The sequence below is a fragment of the Homarus americanus genome, unplaced genomic scaffold, assembly GCF_018991925.1.
Source record: "Homarus americanus isolate GMGI-L3 unplaced genomic scaffold, GMGI_Hamer_2.0 scaffold9729, whole genome shotgun sequence".
NCBI lineage: Eukaryota > Metazoa > Arthropoda > Malacostraca > Decapoda > Nephropidae > Homarus > Homarus americanus.
This window is the reverse complement of record NW_024728130.1, coordinates 429,170-447,485: the sequence shown is the minus strand read 5'-3', so window position 1 is coordinate 447,485 and position 18,316 is coordinate 429,170.

Genomic DNA, 18,316 nt, shown 5'->3' with positions numbered 1-18,316 from the left:
ATATATTATTCCCACTTAAATATTCTTACCATATACAGAGTCAATATTCTTCCCCTTGTAGCTTGACTAACTTAATATTGATTTTTCTTTTTAAATACCTAGACACATTTTAAGGTAAGATTCCTAATAATACTAAAAAAAAGGTTATATTAAATGATATAGAAGTTTGTTATGATATTAATATGTTAGAAATGATTGGACTTTGAGCCTTGGAGGATGTTAGTACTGTGTGAGGTGTTTACTACTAAACCTACACTGATGTTAGAGGACAGTTGGCGTGTACTGGGACTATCAGCTTTGTGGGAAGAGTGCGTAAGGTTCATGTAGTGTAGTCACTTGTCTCTCGAGGGATAAATCTCATTCTCTTTCTCTCTTTCTGTTCGTCTGTCTATGCGTGTGTCTCTACTCTATCTTTCTCACTCTGTTGGTTTGTCTGTCTTTGTCTTTCTTCGTCTCTCTCTCTCTCTCTCTCTCTCTCTCACATGCTTATAATTCCGAATATTTTCTAGTGCATAATTGTCTCCCCAGAGTTGAATTTTTAACGAGGATGGCGACGACCACAACACTTCCTACGGCGGGGCAGCAGGGGGTGACGACGGGGCCACAACAGCAGTCACTCTCACCATCAGAACAGCAACAACGATGGGGGGATACCGAGGAACACCCCCGTACTGGCGTCACCGTCACTCTGGTATGTTTGTCTGTCTGTCTATATGTCTGTTTGCTTCTCCTCCACCCGTCTCATCCACACCCCCGTCACACACACTCCCTCCTGTCATGTACTGTACCTCCCGTCACACTTTGCTCTTACACACACACACACACACACACACACACACGCACACGTGAATTTTACTGCCTTAACTTAAAAGGTTCCAACAATATACAAACAAACTCTGAGACAAGTATAATACCATTTTTTTTATCGTGCCAATTCCAGTCATGAATGTCATATGTCATAGAGGAAAAGACTAGCGGGAGTCGACTTTTCCCTATCAATGGAACACACAAATTTCCCCTTGGATAAAACTGATAATAAAGTTTATAAATTTAATATAAGATCATTGTATAAATAGATTCGTGTTGTTGTAGTTTTAGAATTATTTTCTCTCTCTGGTTATTGAAGGATTACTGTAGTTGTGTCACTTAATAATGATGTTACAGTATTAAGGTAAATGCTGTAACTGTGGGTATCTTAACCCCTGGAGTACAGTGATTTAACCCCTTGATTACGATGGTTTAACCCCTTGATTACGATGGTTTAACCCCTTGATTACGATGGTTTAACCCCTTGATTAAGATGATTTAACCCCTGGAGTACAGTGATTTAACCCCTTGATTAAGATGATTTAACCCCTGGAGTACAGTAATTTAACCCCTTGATTACGATGGTTTAACCCCTTGATTAAGATGATTTAACCCCTGGAGTACAGTAATTTAACCCCTTGATTAAGATGATTTAACCCCTGGAGTACAGTGATTTAACCCCTTGATTACGATGGTTTAACCCCTTGATTACGATGGTTTAACCCCTTGATTACGATGGTTTAACCCCTTGATTAAGATGATTTAAACCCTGGAGTACAGTGATTTAACCCCTTGATTAAGATGATTTAACCCCTGGAGTACAGTGATTTAACCCCTTGATTAAGATGATTTAACCCCTGGAGTACAGTAATTTAACCCCTTGATTACGATGGTTTAACCCCTTGATTACGATGGTTTAACCCCTTGATTAAGATGATTTAACCCCTGGAGTACAGTGATTTAACCCCTTGATTAAGATGATTTAACCCCTGGAGTACAGTAATTTAACCCCTTGATTACGATGGTTTAACCCCTTGATTACGATGGTTTAACCCCTTGATTAAGATGATTTAACCCCTGGAGTACAGTGATTTAACCCCTTGATTACGATGGTTTAACCCCTGGAGTACAGTGATTTAACCCCTTGATTACGATGGTTTAACCCCTTGATTAAGATGATTTAACCCCTTGAGGATGATGACTTAACCCCATGAGGATGATGATTTAATCCCATGAGGACGATGACTTAACTCCTTGAGAACGATGACTTAACCCTCGAGCATGATGACTTAACCCCCTTGAGGACGATGACTTAACCCCTTGAGAATGATGACGTAACCCTATGAAGACGATGACTTAACCCCTTGAGGATGATGACTTAACCCTCGAGCATGACAACTTAACCCCTTGAGGCGATGACTTAACCCCTTGAGGACGATGACTTAACCCTCAAGCATGATGACTTAACCCCTTGAGGCTGATGACTTAACCCCTCGAGCATGATGACTTAACCCCTCGAGCATGATGACTTAACCCCTTGAGGCTGATGACTTAACCCTCGAGCATGACAACTTAACCCCTTGAGGCTGATGACTTAACCCCTCGAGCATGACGACTGGGTGACTTAAGGCAGCCATAAACGACCACTGTGTTATTGTGTCTCCTGTACAGCCGACCATCCAGATAACGGAGCCTCGAGTCCCAACGACAGAAGGTGTGGGCCTCGAACTGCTCACCCTCGAACTTGGAGACTCATCTCTAGTCTCCAAATCGTCCTTGTCCTCGGGGACCTCCAGCACGTCTCTGCCCCTACTGGAGGAGGAGTGTAAGCCTCGGGTGCTGAAGGAGGAGGAGGTGAGGTTGCCGCCCCTGGTAGTTCCTCCCTTGGTGCCTCCTGCTAACCTGACGGAGGCCGTGGAGCTGGTCCGCAAGTCCAACATGATGCTCTATCTCACCCTCAAGCACTCGCCCTCAGAGCTCGAGTATAACCCCTATAGCTTCAAGTAAGTGTTAGGTTAGGTTAGGTTAGGTTAACTTTTGGTTAGGATTTAAAAAACTCCACAGTCGTTCAAACTTTATCATGGTGTCTGTCAGGTTACTGTAGGCTCGGTTAAGGTGAGGTTAAGTTTGGGTTAGGTTAGGTTAGGTTAGGGTAAGTAGAGGTAGGTTAGATTAGATTATGGTTAGGTTAGATTGGTTTAAGGTTGAGTTAGGTTAGGTTAGATTTGGTTAAGACTCGGTTAGGATAGGATGATTACCTTAACCAAATGTAACCTAACCTTACTTAACATAACTTTCTATAATCATTCTAACATCTTCTCTCTCTCTCTCTCTCTCTCTCTCTCTCTCTCTCTCTCTCTCTCTCTGTGGTGTGCCGTGGTGTGGCGTCCATCAGCGTGGTCAGCAGTCGTCCTCGGGGCACTAAGCAGTACGCCATCCTCAGCAGCGCCGGGGTCACTCAGGTGTGGCCCACCGAGGTCACCTTCACCACCATGGACGACTTCCAACGGGAGTTTGCCGTCTATAAACAGCTGAAGACGGTAGGTGGCCGGGAGGCTTGGACACACACACACACACACACACACACACACACACACACACACACACACGGTAGGTGCATGGCGTGGCTGTAAGCTTAAGGGTTTGCTTGTATAGATGGGTCTTCTGCAGGTGTGTGTGCGTGTGTGTGTTTTAGTCATCCAGAATTCAACCGTATAGGCACAGTCCCTTTTAATCATCCAACTTCATCCTTACAGATCCGGTTCTTCCGCAACTTCCGGATAAGCAAGACGTGGCAGGTATGGCGCCGCAGTGTGAGGTGCCGCAAGGTTCGAGAGGCCAAGACCCGCGTGTCGGCCTACCTCCTCACCCTACAGCCGCCCTTCCACGCCACCCTCATCAACGTGGCCGCCCTCTGTCATCGCGTCTCTCATATGGGTCTTCTACAGGTGTGTGTGAGGGGTGGAGGTATAGGGAGAGGAGAGGATGGAAGGAGAGAAGGAAGGGAAAGGAGAAGAGAAGAAAGGAAAGAGAGGAAGAGGAAATAGGGAGGGAGTGAGATAGGAGAGAAAAGGGGAAATGAAAGGAGAGGAAGAGGTATAGGGAGAGAAGGTTAGGTGTTAGGTGTCTAATCTTCAGGTAATCCTGCAGGTAAACAGTGAGGAGCCGGCGGTGATGGAGACGTGGGTAGCGAGGCAGCAGACGGCCCTTACCAATGTCAGGACCCGACTTAACTCCTTCAGGTCACTCCTTCTGCAGGTAGTGGCCAGCATGGTGCACACTGATGACCCCCCGGCTGACGCTGACGGTGAGTGGAGGGAGGAGACTGTGTGGGAGGTAGAGGGAGGGAGACTATATGGGAGATTGGGGAAGAAACTGTTGGGAATAGAGGGAGGAGATTGTGGGAGGGAAGACTGGGTAGGAGGTGGGGGAGGAGAGGAAAGACTGAAAGAATAAAGGCAAAATAAATTGGAGAGAGCGAGAGAATGAGGAACAGAAAGAAAGAGAAAGAGATGGAAGAAGGAACAGAGAGAGACAGAAAGATCAACACACACACACACTCACACACACACACACACACACACACACTCACACACACACACACACACGTATAATACAACCTACAGTATCTCCTCTCCCGTCACCAGGCTCGGAGTTGCTGAGCGGGGAGAAGAGGCCCACATCACCCAGAAGCAACACGGGGTCCTCCCTCATCCGTCGCCACACTCAGACCTCCGTCGTCAAGTAAGTTCCCCTCCTACAGGTAGTTTCAGCACCTTCAGAGAAAGATCAGGGAGAGTAACTATATATTTCAGAAGGTATAAATGGGAACTAGATGTTTCAGAGTACAGTGCTAATATGCCATGGCAGATTAAGAGTACTAATTTGCCATGTTAAATTCAGAGTACTATTATACCATGTTAAATTCAGAGTACAGTAGTAATATACCTTGACATATGTAGGTATATCACCGCTTACGTGTGGTGGATGTGATGGTGAGGTTATGTGTTGTTTTATCACTAAGAATGGTTCGTGTGGTGGATCTGATGGTGGCCTCAGCTCTCAGGACAGTCCTACACAACACCATCACCAGCCTCCTCGACGCCCTTACCGCCAGGACCGTCACCATCCATCGCTCTCAGCAGGAGGTGTGTGTGTGTGTGTGTGTGTTTGTGTGTATGTGTTTGTGTGTGTGTGTGTGTGTTTGTTCCATTGTTTATAGTGTGTTTGTGTACAGGGCTGTTAATGTTTGTTATTATCACCTTCTAGGAGGACACTGAGGAGATCTGCCCCATGTTCCTGATAAAAGTGGGCGTGGAGGGTGGGGCGGTGATGTGCACGCCCACGCAGGAGTCTCTGATGAATGGGCTGAGGGCGGTACTGAAGACTTGCGAGACAACAGTGCTCTCGACCCAGCCTCTCCTCCCTTACTTCACACCCCAGGACAGGTAAGACAGACAGACATAGACGGTAAGACAGACAGACATAGACGGTAAGACAGACAGACATATATCGATAAGACAGACAGACATAGACGGTAAGACAGACAGACAAACATATACAGTAAGACAGACAAACAGAAATAGACAGCAATTTCGTGAAAAAATAGACGCAGTTAAAGTTGGCAAGACAGATCAGGCTATATAGAGATGCTTGTGACAGCCGAGGTATTGCGTTCTTCCTGCGTTTATTTTTTATTTTTTATTTTTTTACCACTAGTGTTGCTATGTTGTTGGATCAGGACAGATATTGTGAGGGGAAGTTCCGTAGCGTCTCAAGTAACGTGTGTGTGTGTGTGTGTGTGTGTGTAACTCTACAGTATGCTTCGATTATTATTGCAGTACATTTTGATGTTGGTATGGTGGGGTTATTTTGAATACGTGTTGGGTTATTTTGAACAGTTGGGGTTATTTTGAACACTTGTCCTATGTTGAACACTTCGAGGGATATTTTGAACACTTGAGATAACTAAGTGTATTTGCCGTGTTCATATGTTCGTATTTACACACACATTAAACGTTTATTTATTCAGTACGTCTAAGTATTAGATAATTATAATTATATTTCTGCTGTTATCATCTCAGTATGACAGTTCCTAGGTTAGGTTAGGTTACGTTAGGTTAGGTTAGGTTAGGTTAGGTTAGGTTAGGTTAGGTTAGGTTAAGTTAGGTTAGGTTAGGTTAGGTTAGGTTAGGTTAGGTGAGGTGAGAATTTAATAAAGACGATCATTAAAACATCCCGGTAGTGAAGATGTGTTCCTGTACAAGCTGTCCTCTTTTTGTTTAGACTAAGTTTCATCGCGTCTGAGGAGAACCTGGTCCTACGCACGATGCTGGAAGACGACCCAACCCTGAGAAGTACCACCGGTCGAGTCCTGGCGCTGATAGAGGAAAGCTGGCGGAAAGTGGAGGCGGAGGTCGACCCTTTAGAGGGACTACTGCAACAGGCTGACACTCAGACCCACGTGGAACAGGGCGTACAAGGACAAGGTTAGGTGTCACGTAAGGCGGGAGTGTATAGTATAGAATATAATTAATGAATTCATGAGGTTCAAGGCTAACTAAAATATGCAAGGAGGGTCTCAGTGTTAAGCTAATGTGATAAGATTAAGTTCAGGGTAATGGTGACAAGATCTAATGTAAATCAAGGTTATGATATAGAGACGGTAATGGAGAAAATGTCCCAGGCGAGAGGATACATTTGTCGCTCGTGATTTTGTCATTTTTGTTTATCATAAACAAAAATAAACAAGATTTTTTGTTATTATTATTACCACGAGTCATTAGATACTATATAAAAAATATATATACAATTTTATTTATTCATTTAATATCTACAATTTAGGGGTAAGGTTAGGTTTGGTTAGGTTTGGTTTTCGTTGTATATTTCAGCAACAGGAAACTTAAATTATGGAAGTTATCATTGTCATTATTTAAAGCCATTTCAGATACATCCTGGAAGAGGGTAACTTTTTTTTTCTCTCGATTAAATTGATGTCATTAAATTTCACAAGGCTTCGTTGTTTTCCTTGTTAGTTTAATTTCTTACCATAAGGACGTAGTTTAATTCCCACGTATGAGTGTAAGTTAAGGCAGGGACAGGCGGTGTCAGGTGGTGTCAGGGGGAGGTGAGGGGGTTAGGGGAGACCAAGGGAATAATGGATGGGTCAGGAGGTATCAGGCGCCAGGCAAGGTAAGGTGGATGAGGGGCTATCAAGGTGGATCAGAGGGTGTTAGGGGTGGATAATGGGGTGTCGGGTGGATCAGGGGTGTCAGGTGTGATATTGGGAAGCCGGGTGGATCAGGGGTGTCAGGGGTGGACCAGGGGGTGTCAGGGTTGGATCAGGTGTTAGGGGTGGAGAATAAAAGCCGGGTGGATCAGGGGTGTCAGGGGTGGACCAGGGTGTCGGGTTGGATCAGGGGGTGTCAGGGTGTGACCAGGGGTATCAAGATATCAAGGGTGGCTCAGATGATCAGGGGTGTCAGGGTATCAGGGAAGGTCAGGGGTAGGTCAAGTGCATATTATGACTTTATAACTTGACTGTTGCATTAATACCTGGACGCCTACCAGACCTATTAATCCCTTTTACGGTGAGAGTTTAATCCTGGGTCCTCCTCTCCTTCTTTTTTCTTCTTCTTCCCTTCCTACTCCTTCTCTTCTTCCTGCTTCTTCTTCTTCTCTTCCTACTCCTCCTGTTCTTCCTGCTTCTTCTTCCCTTCCTACTCCTTCTCTTCTTCCTGCTTCTTTTCCTTCCCTTCCTACTCCTTCCCTTCTTCCTGCTTCTTTTTCTTCCCTTCCTACTCCTCTTCTTCCTGCTGGTTTATCTCGAGTGTGACCGCCCCTCTTTCGACCTACTCCTCCTCCTCCTCCTCTTTCCCTTCCTCCTCCTACTCCTCCCCCTCTTCCTTCTCTCATCTTCCTCTTCCTTATCCTCCTCCTGCACCTCTTCCCCCTCCTCTCCTTGAGTGTGACCGCCCCTCTCTCGGCAGCCCAAGCAACCCGGAGGTGCGTCGACAAGTCCTGGCAGGAAGCCCACCACGCCCTTCTGTTATTACTACACCTCTTGATGGCTGCTCCTGACTCCACCCTTCCAGAGATATTATTTCAGTGACTGCGTGTGTGTGTGTGTGTGTGTGTGTGTGTGTGTGTGTGTGTGTGTAGTGCGGAGAAAAGTAGTGCATTACACATCCGGAGTTCTTTGTGATGACTAAGTCGACTGAGAGATTTATTTATTTTTTTTCTCTCTCTCTCTCTCTCTCTCTCTCTCTCTCTCTCCTCTTGATCTCTGACGTGATTGTGGGAAGTCTAGGGGGGATAACAAGGACACTAAGGACATTGATAGACCATACCAAGGACAAATGTACATCATGGACAACAATAACAACAAAATACAGACGCATTAACAAAAAACAACAGAGTCACCTGATGTTTACAAGTAACTCTGTTCGTATTCCTTACAAGAAAACAAACACAGTAAGAACAAGGACAATCAAGGACAGTTTAGTAGACGCCCTGTGGTAGTGGTTACGTGCACGCAATATGAATTCGAGCACACGATATATCCGCGAACACCTCTGTACCTCACGATAACGGACTGATGTTGTATTAACTAACTTCTTGTGACGTTTTCAGAGTTGAGTGAGTTGGGGTCATGGCTGGCACAGGTGGAGGGGCTGGTGCAGGCGGCTCGAGCGGTGAAGGAGGTGGTGGGACTTGGTCTCCTGCAGGTGGATCAGACCACCGCCAGGAAGATTCTCGTGACTTCACTTCGTCAGCAGCAGCAGCGTATACACCAGGATGTTAGCCAGTGAGTGAGCTGAGAGAGAGAGAGAGAGAGAGAGAGATAGATAAGAAAAGCTATAAAGGGGAGAAAAAGAGAGACAGAGATAAGGAAAGCTAGAAAGAGAGATAGTGACCCAGTGCTTAGTTTGTGATATTAGTCTAACATACTTCGAGAGAAAGAGAGAGAGTGAGAGAGAGATAATAAAAGCTAAAGAATAAGGAATAAAGGAGACACTCAAGTAAAAAGAAAGCTAGGGAGAGAGATAGAGAGATTATTAACTTATACTCAACACAAAAGCTAGAGAGAGAGAGAGAGAGAGAGAGAGAGAGAGAGAGAGAGAGAGAGAGAGATCAATATCATAATCATCTCTACCCAACACAAGACCCATTCCCTAATACAGACCTCATCCCAATAACGTCAACAGCATCTAGCACACAAAAACACACCTTATACACATTACCCCCAAGACCTCTTATACTTTACCTCACTCTCTGACAGGGGTTTCGACCAGCGTGTGAGAGCGTTGCTGACAGATGCAAACGACAAGTGGCTAGGTCTGGAACTGGCTCCTGTCACCGCCCAACAAGTGGTCACCCTCCTCAACTACGTCACTGAAGTCAAGGAGCAGGTTAGATTAGGTTAGGTTAGGTTAAGTGTTAGAGTTGAAGTAGGATTATAACCTAACTTTACCTAACCGAATCCAATCTAACCCAAACTATCCCAACTCAACCTAACCTAAGCTATACCCAACCTCACCAACCCCAAACTTCACCTCACCTCACCTCACCTCACCTCACCTTGCCTCACCTCACTCAACCTAACTTAACCTAAGCTAAATTAACCAGAACTTAAAAAAAAAATATATAACCCTGTGACTTTTGAGATCTAAGAAAAAAAATCTAAACTATGTTCTTGATATTTCTTTTTTTGTCTTGGTGTTGGCAGATGGAACGTGTGAACCGGGAGATACTTGTGATTCAGGAGGCCTATGAGATGATTCAGGGATACCACATCACACTACATCCAGAGGTCAGCCGAATCAATCACCATACCTTAGTCCTCCTCTTCTTCTGCCACTCTTGTTCTTTGTCCTCCTCCTCTTCTACCTCTCTTGTTCTTCGTCCTCCTCCTCTTCTACCTCTCTTGTTCTTCGTCCTCCTACTCTTCTACCTCTCTTGTTCTTCGTCCTCCTACTCTTCTGCCACTCTTGTTCTTCGTCCTCCTACTCTTCTGCCACTCTTGTTCTTCGTCCTCCTACTCTTCTACCTCTCTTGTTCTTCGTCCTCCTACTCTTCTACCTCTCTTGTTCTTTGTCCTCCTCTCGTACTGCACGTCATCTTCTGTTGTACTTCATTCCACTTGTGTACTTTATATCTCTTGTACTTTATTCCTGTTCTATTTCACGTTAAAACTGATCATTGTCTAGAAACGTCATTTATATATTTCTTTTAGTATTCGCCTTGGTAATGGTCTCATATTGATGACGACATTGAATAAATAAACAGAAGTCACGTCTATAATGTTGAGTCGTCTTCAGCTTGTTGTATCATTTATTGTCTCTAGGAAGGGGGTGTAGGGTTCTGATTCTCCTATATTTAGTGTGTGTGTGTGTGTGTGTGTATCTACTTTTCTGGTTTCTGCAGGTGCACAACAAGTACGAGGCGCTGCAGAAGGAGGTGAAGAGGTTGAGGAAGTCGGTGCGGCGGAGTCTGATGGAACGGCCCTCGTCGATTCGTAAGTTGAAGCAGCTATTAGATAAGGAGATCGAGGAGGTGGAAGCTGAGACGACCAAACTCTCTGAGCAGGTCCAGGTGCGTGTCTTCCATAGGTGTAATAGGATTCTGTATTGTCTTAACATTGTGTCTCTAACTTATCTCCACGCTGAGGATATTCTAACGTGTTTATATAAGACTTGGAATCAAATACGGGTTGTATATAAGTTAAGGTAACACTCCCCCAAAAACGTATCTTCACGATTTTGTGTGAGATAATATGATAGAACGGAGGAAGGATTTTGACAACCCTACCGAGACAACAGGAATTCAGTGTGAAATTCATCGATTACCTCCGTTAAGATACTATTTTGGTGTGTGTGTGTGTGTGTGTGTGTGTGTGTGTGTGTGTGTGTGTGTGCATCAGGTTTTGGATGCATATTCAGTGTTGAATCAATACATATTTATTTTATCTTCACAGGCGCTGAGATTCCTGAGGGTGACGAGTGACCGGGAGGAGGCGTTGAAGATGCTGGAAGCTGCCGATGCTAGAGCCTCCACCATCCGCGCTCAGGCCACCACAGTCACCGACCATCAAACGCGATTTAAGGTCCACTCTTGTTTGTTTTATCACAGTAACCGACCAATCGCATTTGTATTACTTCTCATCTCATGATAACTAAACTAAACGAAACGAAGCTAAACTAAACTAAACTAAACACTATGAAGTACTGAACGTTTAACACTCCTATATAAAGTATAATTTGCAAACTGTTAAAACGACTTAGAATAATGGTAACTTTAGTGAATAATGATAACAAATTAATAATGACAATAACGATAACTTAGATGAATAATCATAACTTAAGCGAATAAAGATATCCATGTAAGAGTACTGACAATACCAGAACAATTTATCATCATTTGTGTAAAAGTAAAGTAAATGAACGTGAGGAAGATATATACTCTATTTTTATATCAATTTACAATAGGATTTTGCTTAAGAGGAAAATAACACACTCAGTTGACTTTAACATTAGTACGTCGGCCACTGTATGCAACGACCAACCCTCTAAAAATAGTGTTACTCTCCCCAGATGAATGCCTGTCCCTTCAAGGAGCTAGTGGAGGTGGAGGAAGAGATCTCCCTCAAGATGTTACTCTGGCGTTCTCTATATGAGTGGGAGCAGCTCACAGGCAGGTGGTACCAGGTGAGTTCATTAGCGTAAATGTTGATGGGAAGTTTTATTTATGGGAGACTGGAGGTATAGGTGGGTACAGGTAGTCAATAGTACAGGTACGTTTCAACAGGTACAGGTAGTTATTATTAAAGGTATAGGTAGTCATTATTGCAGGTACATTTAGTATTTAATTGCAGGTGAGGAGACATAGACCCGTACGTACACCAGGTATACTGAATATACGCAGTAAGTCAACGAGGGGGAGATACGCACACATACACACACCTCTCTTCAAACACTCACACACATCCGTTCATACACATATACACCCACACACTCCAAGGACAATATTCTGTGGTCACTCCTCAGCACTCATGCTCAGTTCTTCACCCCGGGACAACAGCGGCCTTGAGGTGTTGTGTTGTGGTCCCTCACAGGCCGGCTGACCACACAGGCCCTCAGGCACTCAGACACATCCGTTCACACACACACACAGCGCATACACACACACTAATATGGGGATTTATTATGTTTTTTTTATTTAAGATCTGTTTAAAATCGCAGTAATTTATGTGTGTGTGTGTGTGTGTGTGTGTGAGTGTACAGTGTCCATGTGTGTGTGTGTGTGTGTACAGTGTCCATGTGTGTGTGTGTACAGTGTCCATGTGTGTGTGTGTGTGTGTGTGTGTGTGTGTGTGAGTGTACAGTGTCCATGTGTGTGTGTGTGTGTGTACAGTGTCCATGTGTGTGTGTGTACAGTGTCCATGTGTGTGTGTGTGTGTCCATGTGTGTGTGTGTGTACAGTGTCCATGTGTGCGTTTATGAGTGTAAGTAACGACCTATAATTTGGTATCTATCGCATTTATCATAACTTAAAGATGTTGTTTACTAAACTTATTCCAGCACACGTTACACCGTTTAGACTACTACAGTGTTGTTGTTGTGGTGGTGTGTGGCAGAATGAGGTGCGGAGCCTGGACGTGCGTGAAGTGAGTCGTGTGACGCAGGAATACCGGGGTAAGGTCGACTACCTCATGGGCGCCACTCAACACTCCGACGTCCTTCTCCACCTTCAGTCCATCGTCACACACCTACAGGAGAAGGTAGTAGTAATAATAATAATAATAATAATAATAATAATAATAATAATAATAATAATAATAGTGATAATGATAATAATAATAGTGATAATGATAATAGATATTTACGCTATTTGACCAAGGATAGCCGACAAAGCCACTAATAACAGTGAAATATATATTTATTTAATATTGAGGGAATATACCAGTAATGTGATTATGTTCATCTAAAAGGTCATATTTATTTATATATAGTGACGTATGGTCTGGTGATTGGACAATGTAGCAGTATTTATTGTCTAACTAGCCAATCACAAGTCAGAACGAGAGAAAGAAGGTGGGGTTATTTTGACATATCTATAACGAACAGATACCAGTGTTAGAAGCGCTTACCGACTCAGCACTCCGGCCTCGACACTGGCAGGAGATAGACACAGCCCTCAGTCAGGCTCTACCTCCCTCCCTCACCCTGGCTCACGTTGATGAAATGGCCCTGCACAAACACGCCCACACTCTACAGCAAGTGGCTCATACAGCCCAGCTCCAGCGAGAGATGGAAAACCGCCTCAAGAAAGTAAGAAACCTTTGTGAGAAAACGGACTTCATTTAGGGGGACCTGAGGTATTTTACTTTTACTTTACTTTTAGCCTCTTAGCCGCTGATAAAAGTAAAGTAGAGTAAAGTAAAGGTAAATTGAAGTAGATTAAAGCAAATATAAAGTAAAAGTAAAATAAATTAGAGTAAACTGAAAGTAAAGTAAAGTAAATTAAGTAGGAGTATAAGTTATAATTCCTCAGAACCCCCTAATAAATTTCGTTTTCTCACATGTACGTTTATAAGAAAATGAATATTATATTTTTAAGAGTAACTGATTAAAATGTATATAATTTATGTTTATATTAGCAAAAACGAACTAAATCGTTAACGGCAGATGTATAGTTTAAATATAGGATTTTTAACTCACATAAGGAGATATTAAATTTAATAAAAGATTATCCAGATAGATAAATATTCAGTAAAATCGTCATACATCTTTATATTGATTCAGCATGTATATAAACAACGCAGGTAACCAGGTATGCAGTCCAGCATGTATATAGTTAATTCAGGTATACGTTGTGCGTACATAGGCGCTACAGGTATATAAACAATGTAAATTTACTGCATTTCATAACACTTATAGGTGGAGGAGAGCTGGGAAGTGGCGATCATCCCTATCGCGGACTACATCAGCAGGAAGGACATGTATGTGTTGGGAGACCTGAATTACCTTGATACACTCCTTCTGGATACTGACTTGACACTCCACCTCCTCCTCCACTCCCAGCACGCCCTCCACATCAAGACAGAGACGATCAAATGGAAGAATATCCACACCCTCATCAGACAGTCGTTGGTAAGGTCTTGCTGTTACAACTCGGTGACTTTTTTTTTTTACGGGTTATGACTGGATTTGATGACAATAAAATCCCACTAACTGTTAACTGGTCATAACTGGAAGGTAAACAAAAGCGGGATTAATTATTGACAATGAAATCCCACTAACTATTAACTGGTTATAACTGGAAGGTAAACAAAAGTGGGATTATTTAGATGACACTAAAATCCCACTAACTGTTAACTGGTCATAACTGGAAGGTAAACAAAAGCGGGATTAATTATTGACAATGAAATCCCACTAACTATTAACTGGTTATAACTGGAAGGTAAACAAAAGTGGGATTATTTAGATGACACTAAAATCCCACTGTAAGGGATTAATTAAACACATAGAAGCTAGAGTACTGTAGTATATGTCGACTGTATCCCACTGTAGCTGAAGAGAACCTTAGATTACAGTGAAAAATATACAGTGGTCTTGTCTTTCTGTATTTTATCTCCTCCTACAGTGGGATTTCAGTGTTGTAATTTATGTTGTATTATGTAGTTTCTTCTGTTATATTTAGATGGGATTAATGGCCGTGCACAAGAGCTGGTTGGGATTTACAAGTGCGGAAGGGGATTAAGGGATGGATTAATGGCCGTGCACAAGAGCTGGTTGGGATTTACAAGTGCGGAAGGGGATTAAGGGATGAAAAATGAGTAATGCTGTTCTCTTGTAGGCCGCCTTGAGGGAGTTCGAGGAGGAGTGGGTGGCCCTCGACCCCGTCCTCAACACCTGTAGCGCTCAAGAGATATTCCCCCTCCAAGCTTCTGCCTTCAGTAGCGCCTCGACCTTCTGGCGTCTCACTATGACCAGGTAGACGGTAGAGTCTTGAAGTCATGTAACGTCATCATGAGCAGGTAGAGTATTGAAGTCATGTAACGTCATCATGAGCAGGTAGAGTCTTGAAGTCATGTAACGTCATCATGAGCAGGTAGAGTATTGAAGTCATGTGACGTCACTATGACCAGGTAGAGTAGTGAAGTCATGTTACGTCACTATGACCAGTTGGAGTATTGAAGTCATGTGACGTCACTATGACCAGGTAGAATATTGAAGTCATGTGACGTCACCGTAACCAGGTATTATGGTAAGATCTTGTGACATAATTTTGAGCAGGTAGTGTTGTAGGTAACTTAGCCTCATTATAATCATCACACGACTATTTGCTGTACTTGTGGCATCTTGTTTATATCGAGAGGGAGAGTGACAGCTGTGTTTACTCAATTAGGGTGAAGGAGGAACCACACGTGTTGCAGCAGCTTCGTGGTGGGATGCTACAGGAGGAGGTGTTACAGGAGAGGACGCAGCTGGAGGGCCTGAGAGTGTGTCTGGCACCGCTTCTGGCCATGAGGAGACAGACCTGCCCCAGACTCTTTCTTCTGCCTGATGCTGACCTCCTCGAACTACTGACGAAGGGGCAGGTGAGGGTCTTGGGTCTTTTGGGGGGCTAGGGGGATCATCGATGACTGCTGTGGATGGTATACTGGCCTTCACTGTCCCGAGTCTTTCTGTCACTCTATTTTCTCGTTACATTGTGTGATCCAATTCCTTATTACTCGGAGGATTTTCCTAAACCTTGGCTCAATTATTAATCATCAATCAAAAACACGAGTGATTTTTTATTGACTGATGTGATTTTATACCGGACGTCTGATCATCTTGTTGTAGATTCATATGACGTTCTTCGCAAGCTTTTTATTTTTATATTTATCTTGTCATACTTAAACCTTTATACGAGGATTTAGTCTGTTTCTGCTCCTCATTAATGTTCCTCTCTCCTCCCAGATTATCACAATGTCTGTTATAACTTTACTCGTCAGTGGTAATAAATATTGTCTCTCTTCCCTACAGGAGCCAGAGGTGTGTCACAAGTACCTCAGGAGGCTGTTTACTGGCGTGGGTCGTCTGGTGCATGGTGAAGATGGCAAGATAGTGGCGCTTGTGTCGCCTCAGGAGGAGGTCCTCAGTCTGGCTAAGGTATTGTACAGTCACCTCCACTTATACCTGGTACAGTGACTAGTGCATTTTGTGAGATGTGGCAGATTTGTGTTTGCTTACATCGATTGAAACACCTTGAATGGCCTTTAAGGAACCTCGCAATAGTAGCCAGATTAAGGATGCTAGATAAACATTCCAAAGTGTTGCCATATCTCCCAGAACATTCCAGCCACTGTACCAGATGTAAGTGCAGGCGACTGTACTTGGCAGTGTAGTCATCATTCACTTCAGTACTGTCAGATTTCTTGTTGTATTAATATTATTATCAATACTATTTAACATAAACAAACTTTTCTATGACTTCAGTTTGTGATGGACACTTTGACGTTATTATTAATTTTCTGTGTGTGTGTGTGTGTGTGTGTGTGTGTGTGTGTGTGTGTGTGTGTGTGTGTGTGTGTCTTCAGCTTATCATTTCCTACAATTCATGTAATGTAAAGTGTCAAATTTTGTCTTTGGAAAAAATATTGACGGTGCTCGTAAAGTGGTAAACCTCCAACATATTCTCCCTAAATGAACCTCCAACACAGCCCATAGCCTCTCCAAATCCTTCCCCCAAAACTAATGGTATACAATGTGTGTGTCTGTGGTGTGGTGATACAGTCTGTCGTGGCCCATCACGGTGTGGAGGACTGGCTGGGTCGGGTGGAGAGTGGGATGAGGGCCACACTCAAGCGCCTCATTCTTAAGCATGTCGAGAATGACCCCCTACACCTTGAACGCTCCCAGCTCCCACTTCAGGTTAGTTATAGTTAAGGAATCATCGTTAAAGGTCTTACCGTTGAGATGCTTTGAAATAAAAAATGCAGTACATTTCTTACGATTTTTCTTTGACGGTCAGAATTTATTTGAGAAAGTTGTGTTGATGGTTATTATTATTATTATTATTATTATTATTATTATTATTATTATTATTATTTTTGTTATTACACCAATTCATTTACAACAGTGTTATGTTATAGGTGTTAGACGTGTGTCGACGCATCCAGTGGAGTCGACACGTGTCCTCAGCCATGGATGTGGCTGCTACCTTTGAGACGAAACCCGACCTACAGACAGTCGTGAAGGGCGTGAGGCAGGAGCTGAAGGCGATGATAGGGGCGATGAGGCGGGTTGGTGATAACAAGGGCACCAATACACGCTTGAGATCCGCCCAGTTGTCTTACCTCACCGCCACGTTATTGGAACTGAGGGACACTACCGTAGCTCTCTTAAAAGACCTTCCTACCTCTAAGTGAGTCTCAGCCTTCATTATTGGTAGGGTTTTATGTCTCTTGTGTCTTCTGTTTGATATTTTATAGAATGATGATTTCTAAATGTGCTGTTGTGTTTCAATCGATAATTGACGTCACATAGATTTTTTCCACTTGATGACTAAACACCCTAACGTAACTCTAGGAGGGGATTAAGTTAGGTTAGGTTAGGTTAACTCTTTGAGAACGTTGATTTCAACCCTTTGGAGTAGAACGATCGATAGATTAACCCTTTGAAGATGATGACTAAGGGTGATATTTGCCGCCAGATGGTCGTACTCCTGGCTGCAACACCTCCGTCACCAGCTCACGGGAGAGGGACGGGGCGCTGGGGTGCAGGTGGCCGTGGGTGTCGGAGCTCTGGATTACAGCTACGAGTACATGGGTGTTGCTGGAGCCTCTGTTCACACGTCTACCACCACCAGGGCCCAGTACTCTCTCCTCACCGCTGCTATCAGACATAAGTGTAACTGTTTAGATATATTGTATTTGTTAAGACACTGTCAAGTCATAATGAATCAGGTATTATTATTATTATTATTATTATTATTATTATTATTGCTGTTTTTGTTGTTATTGTTATTGTTATTATTGTTGTCATTGTTATTATTGTTGTTATTGTTTGTAAGACACTGTTGGTTGAATTATGGGAGCTGATGTGTCGTGACTTCCAGGTGGGGTGGCTGTGGGCGGCGTGGGCGGCGGCAAGACGGAAACACTGAAGGGCGTGGCGCGGGCGGCTGGACAATACTTGGCCACCCTCAACTGTACCCCCTACACATCCCCACAGGTATTAGGGGAAGGGGAGTGTGGGTAGAGGAGGGGAGGATGTAGGTAGAGGAGGGGAGGATGTAAGTAGAGGAGGGGAGGATGTAGGTAGAGGAGGGGAGGATGTAAGTAGAGGAGGGGAGGATGTAGGTAGAGGAGGGGAGGATGTAGGTAGAGGAGGAGGACGTGGGTACTTGGGAGGGAGGGATGTGTAGGTGGGGAGGGAGGACGTAGGTAGAGGAGGGAGGGATGTAGGTAGAGGAGGGAGGATGTAGGTAGAGGAGGGAGGATGTGGGTAGAGGAGGGGAG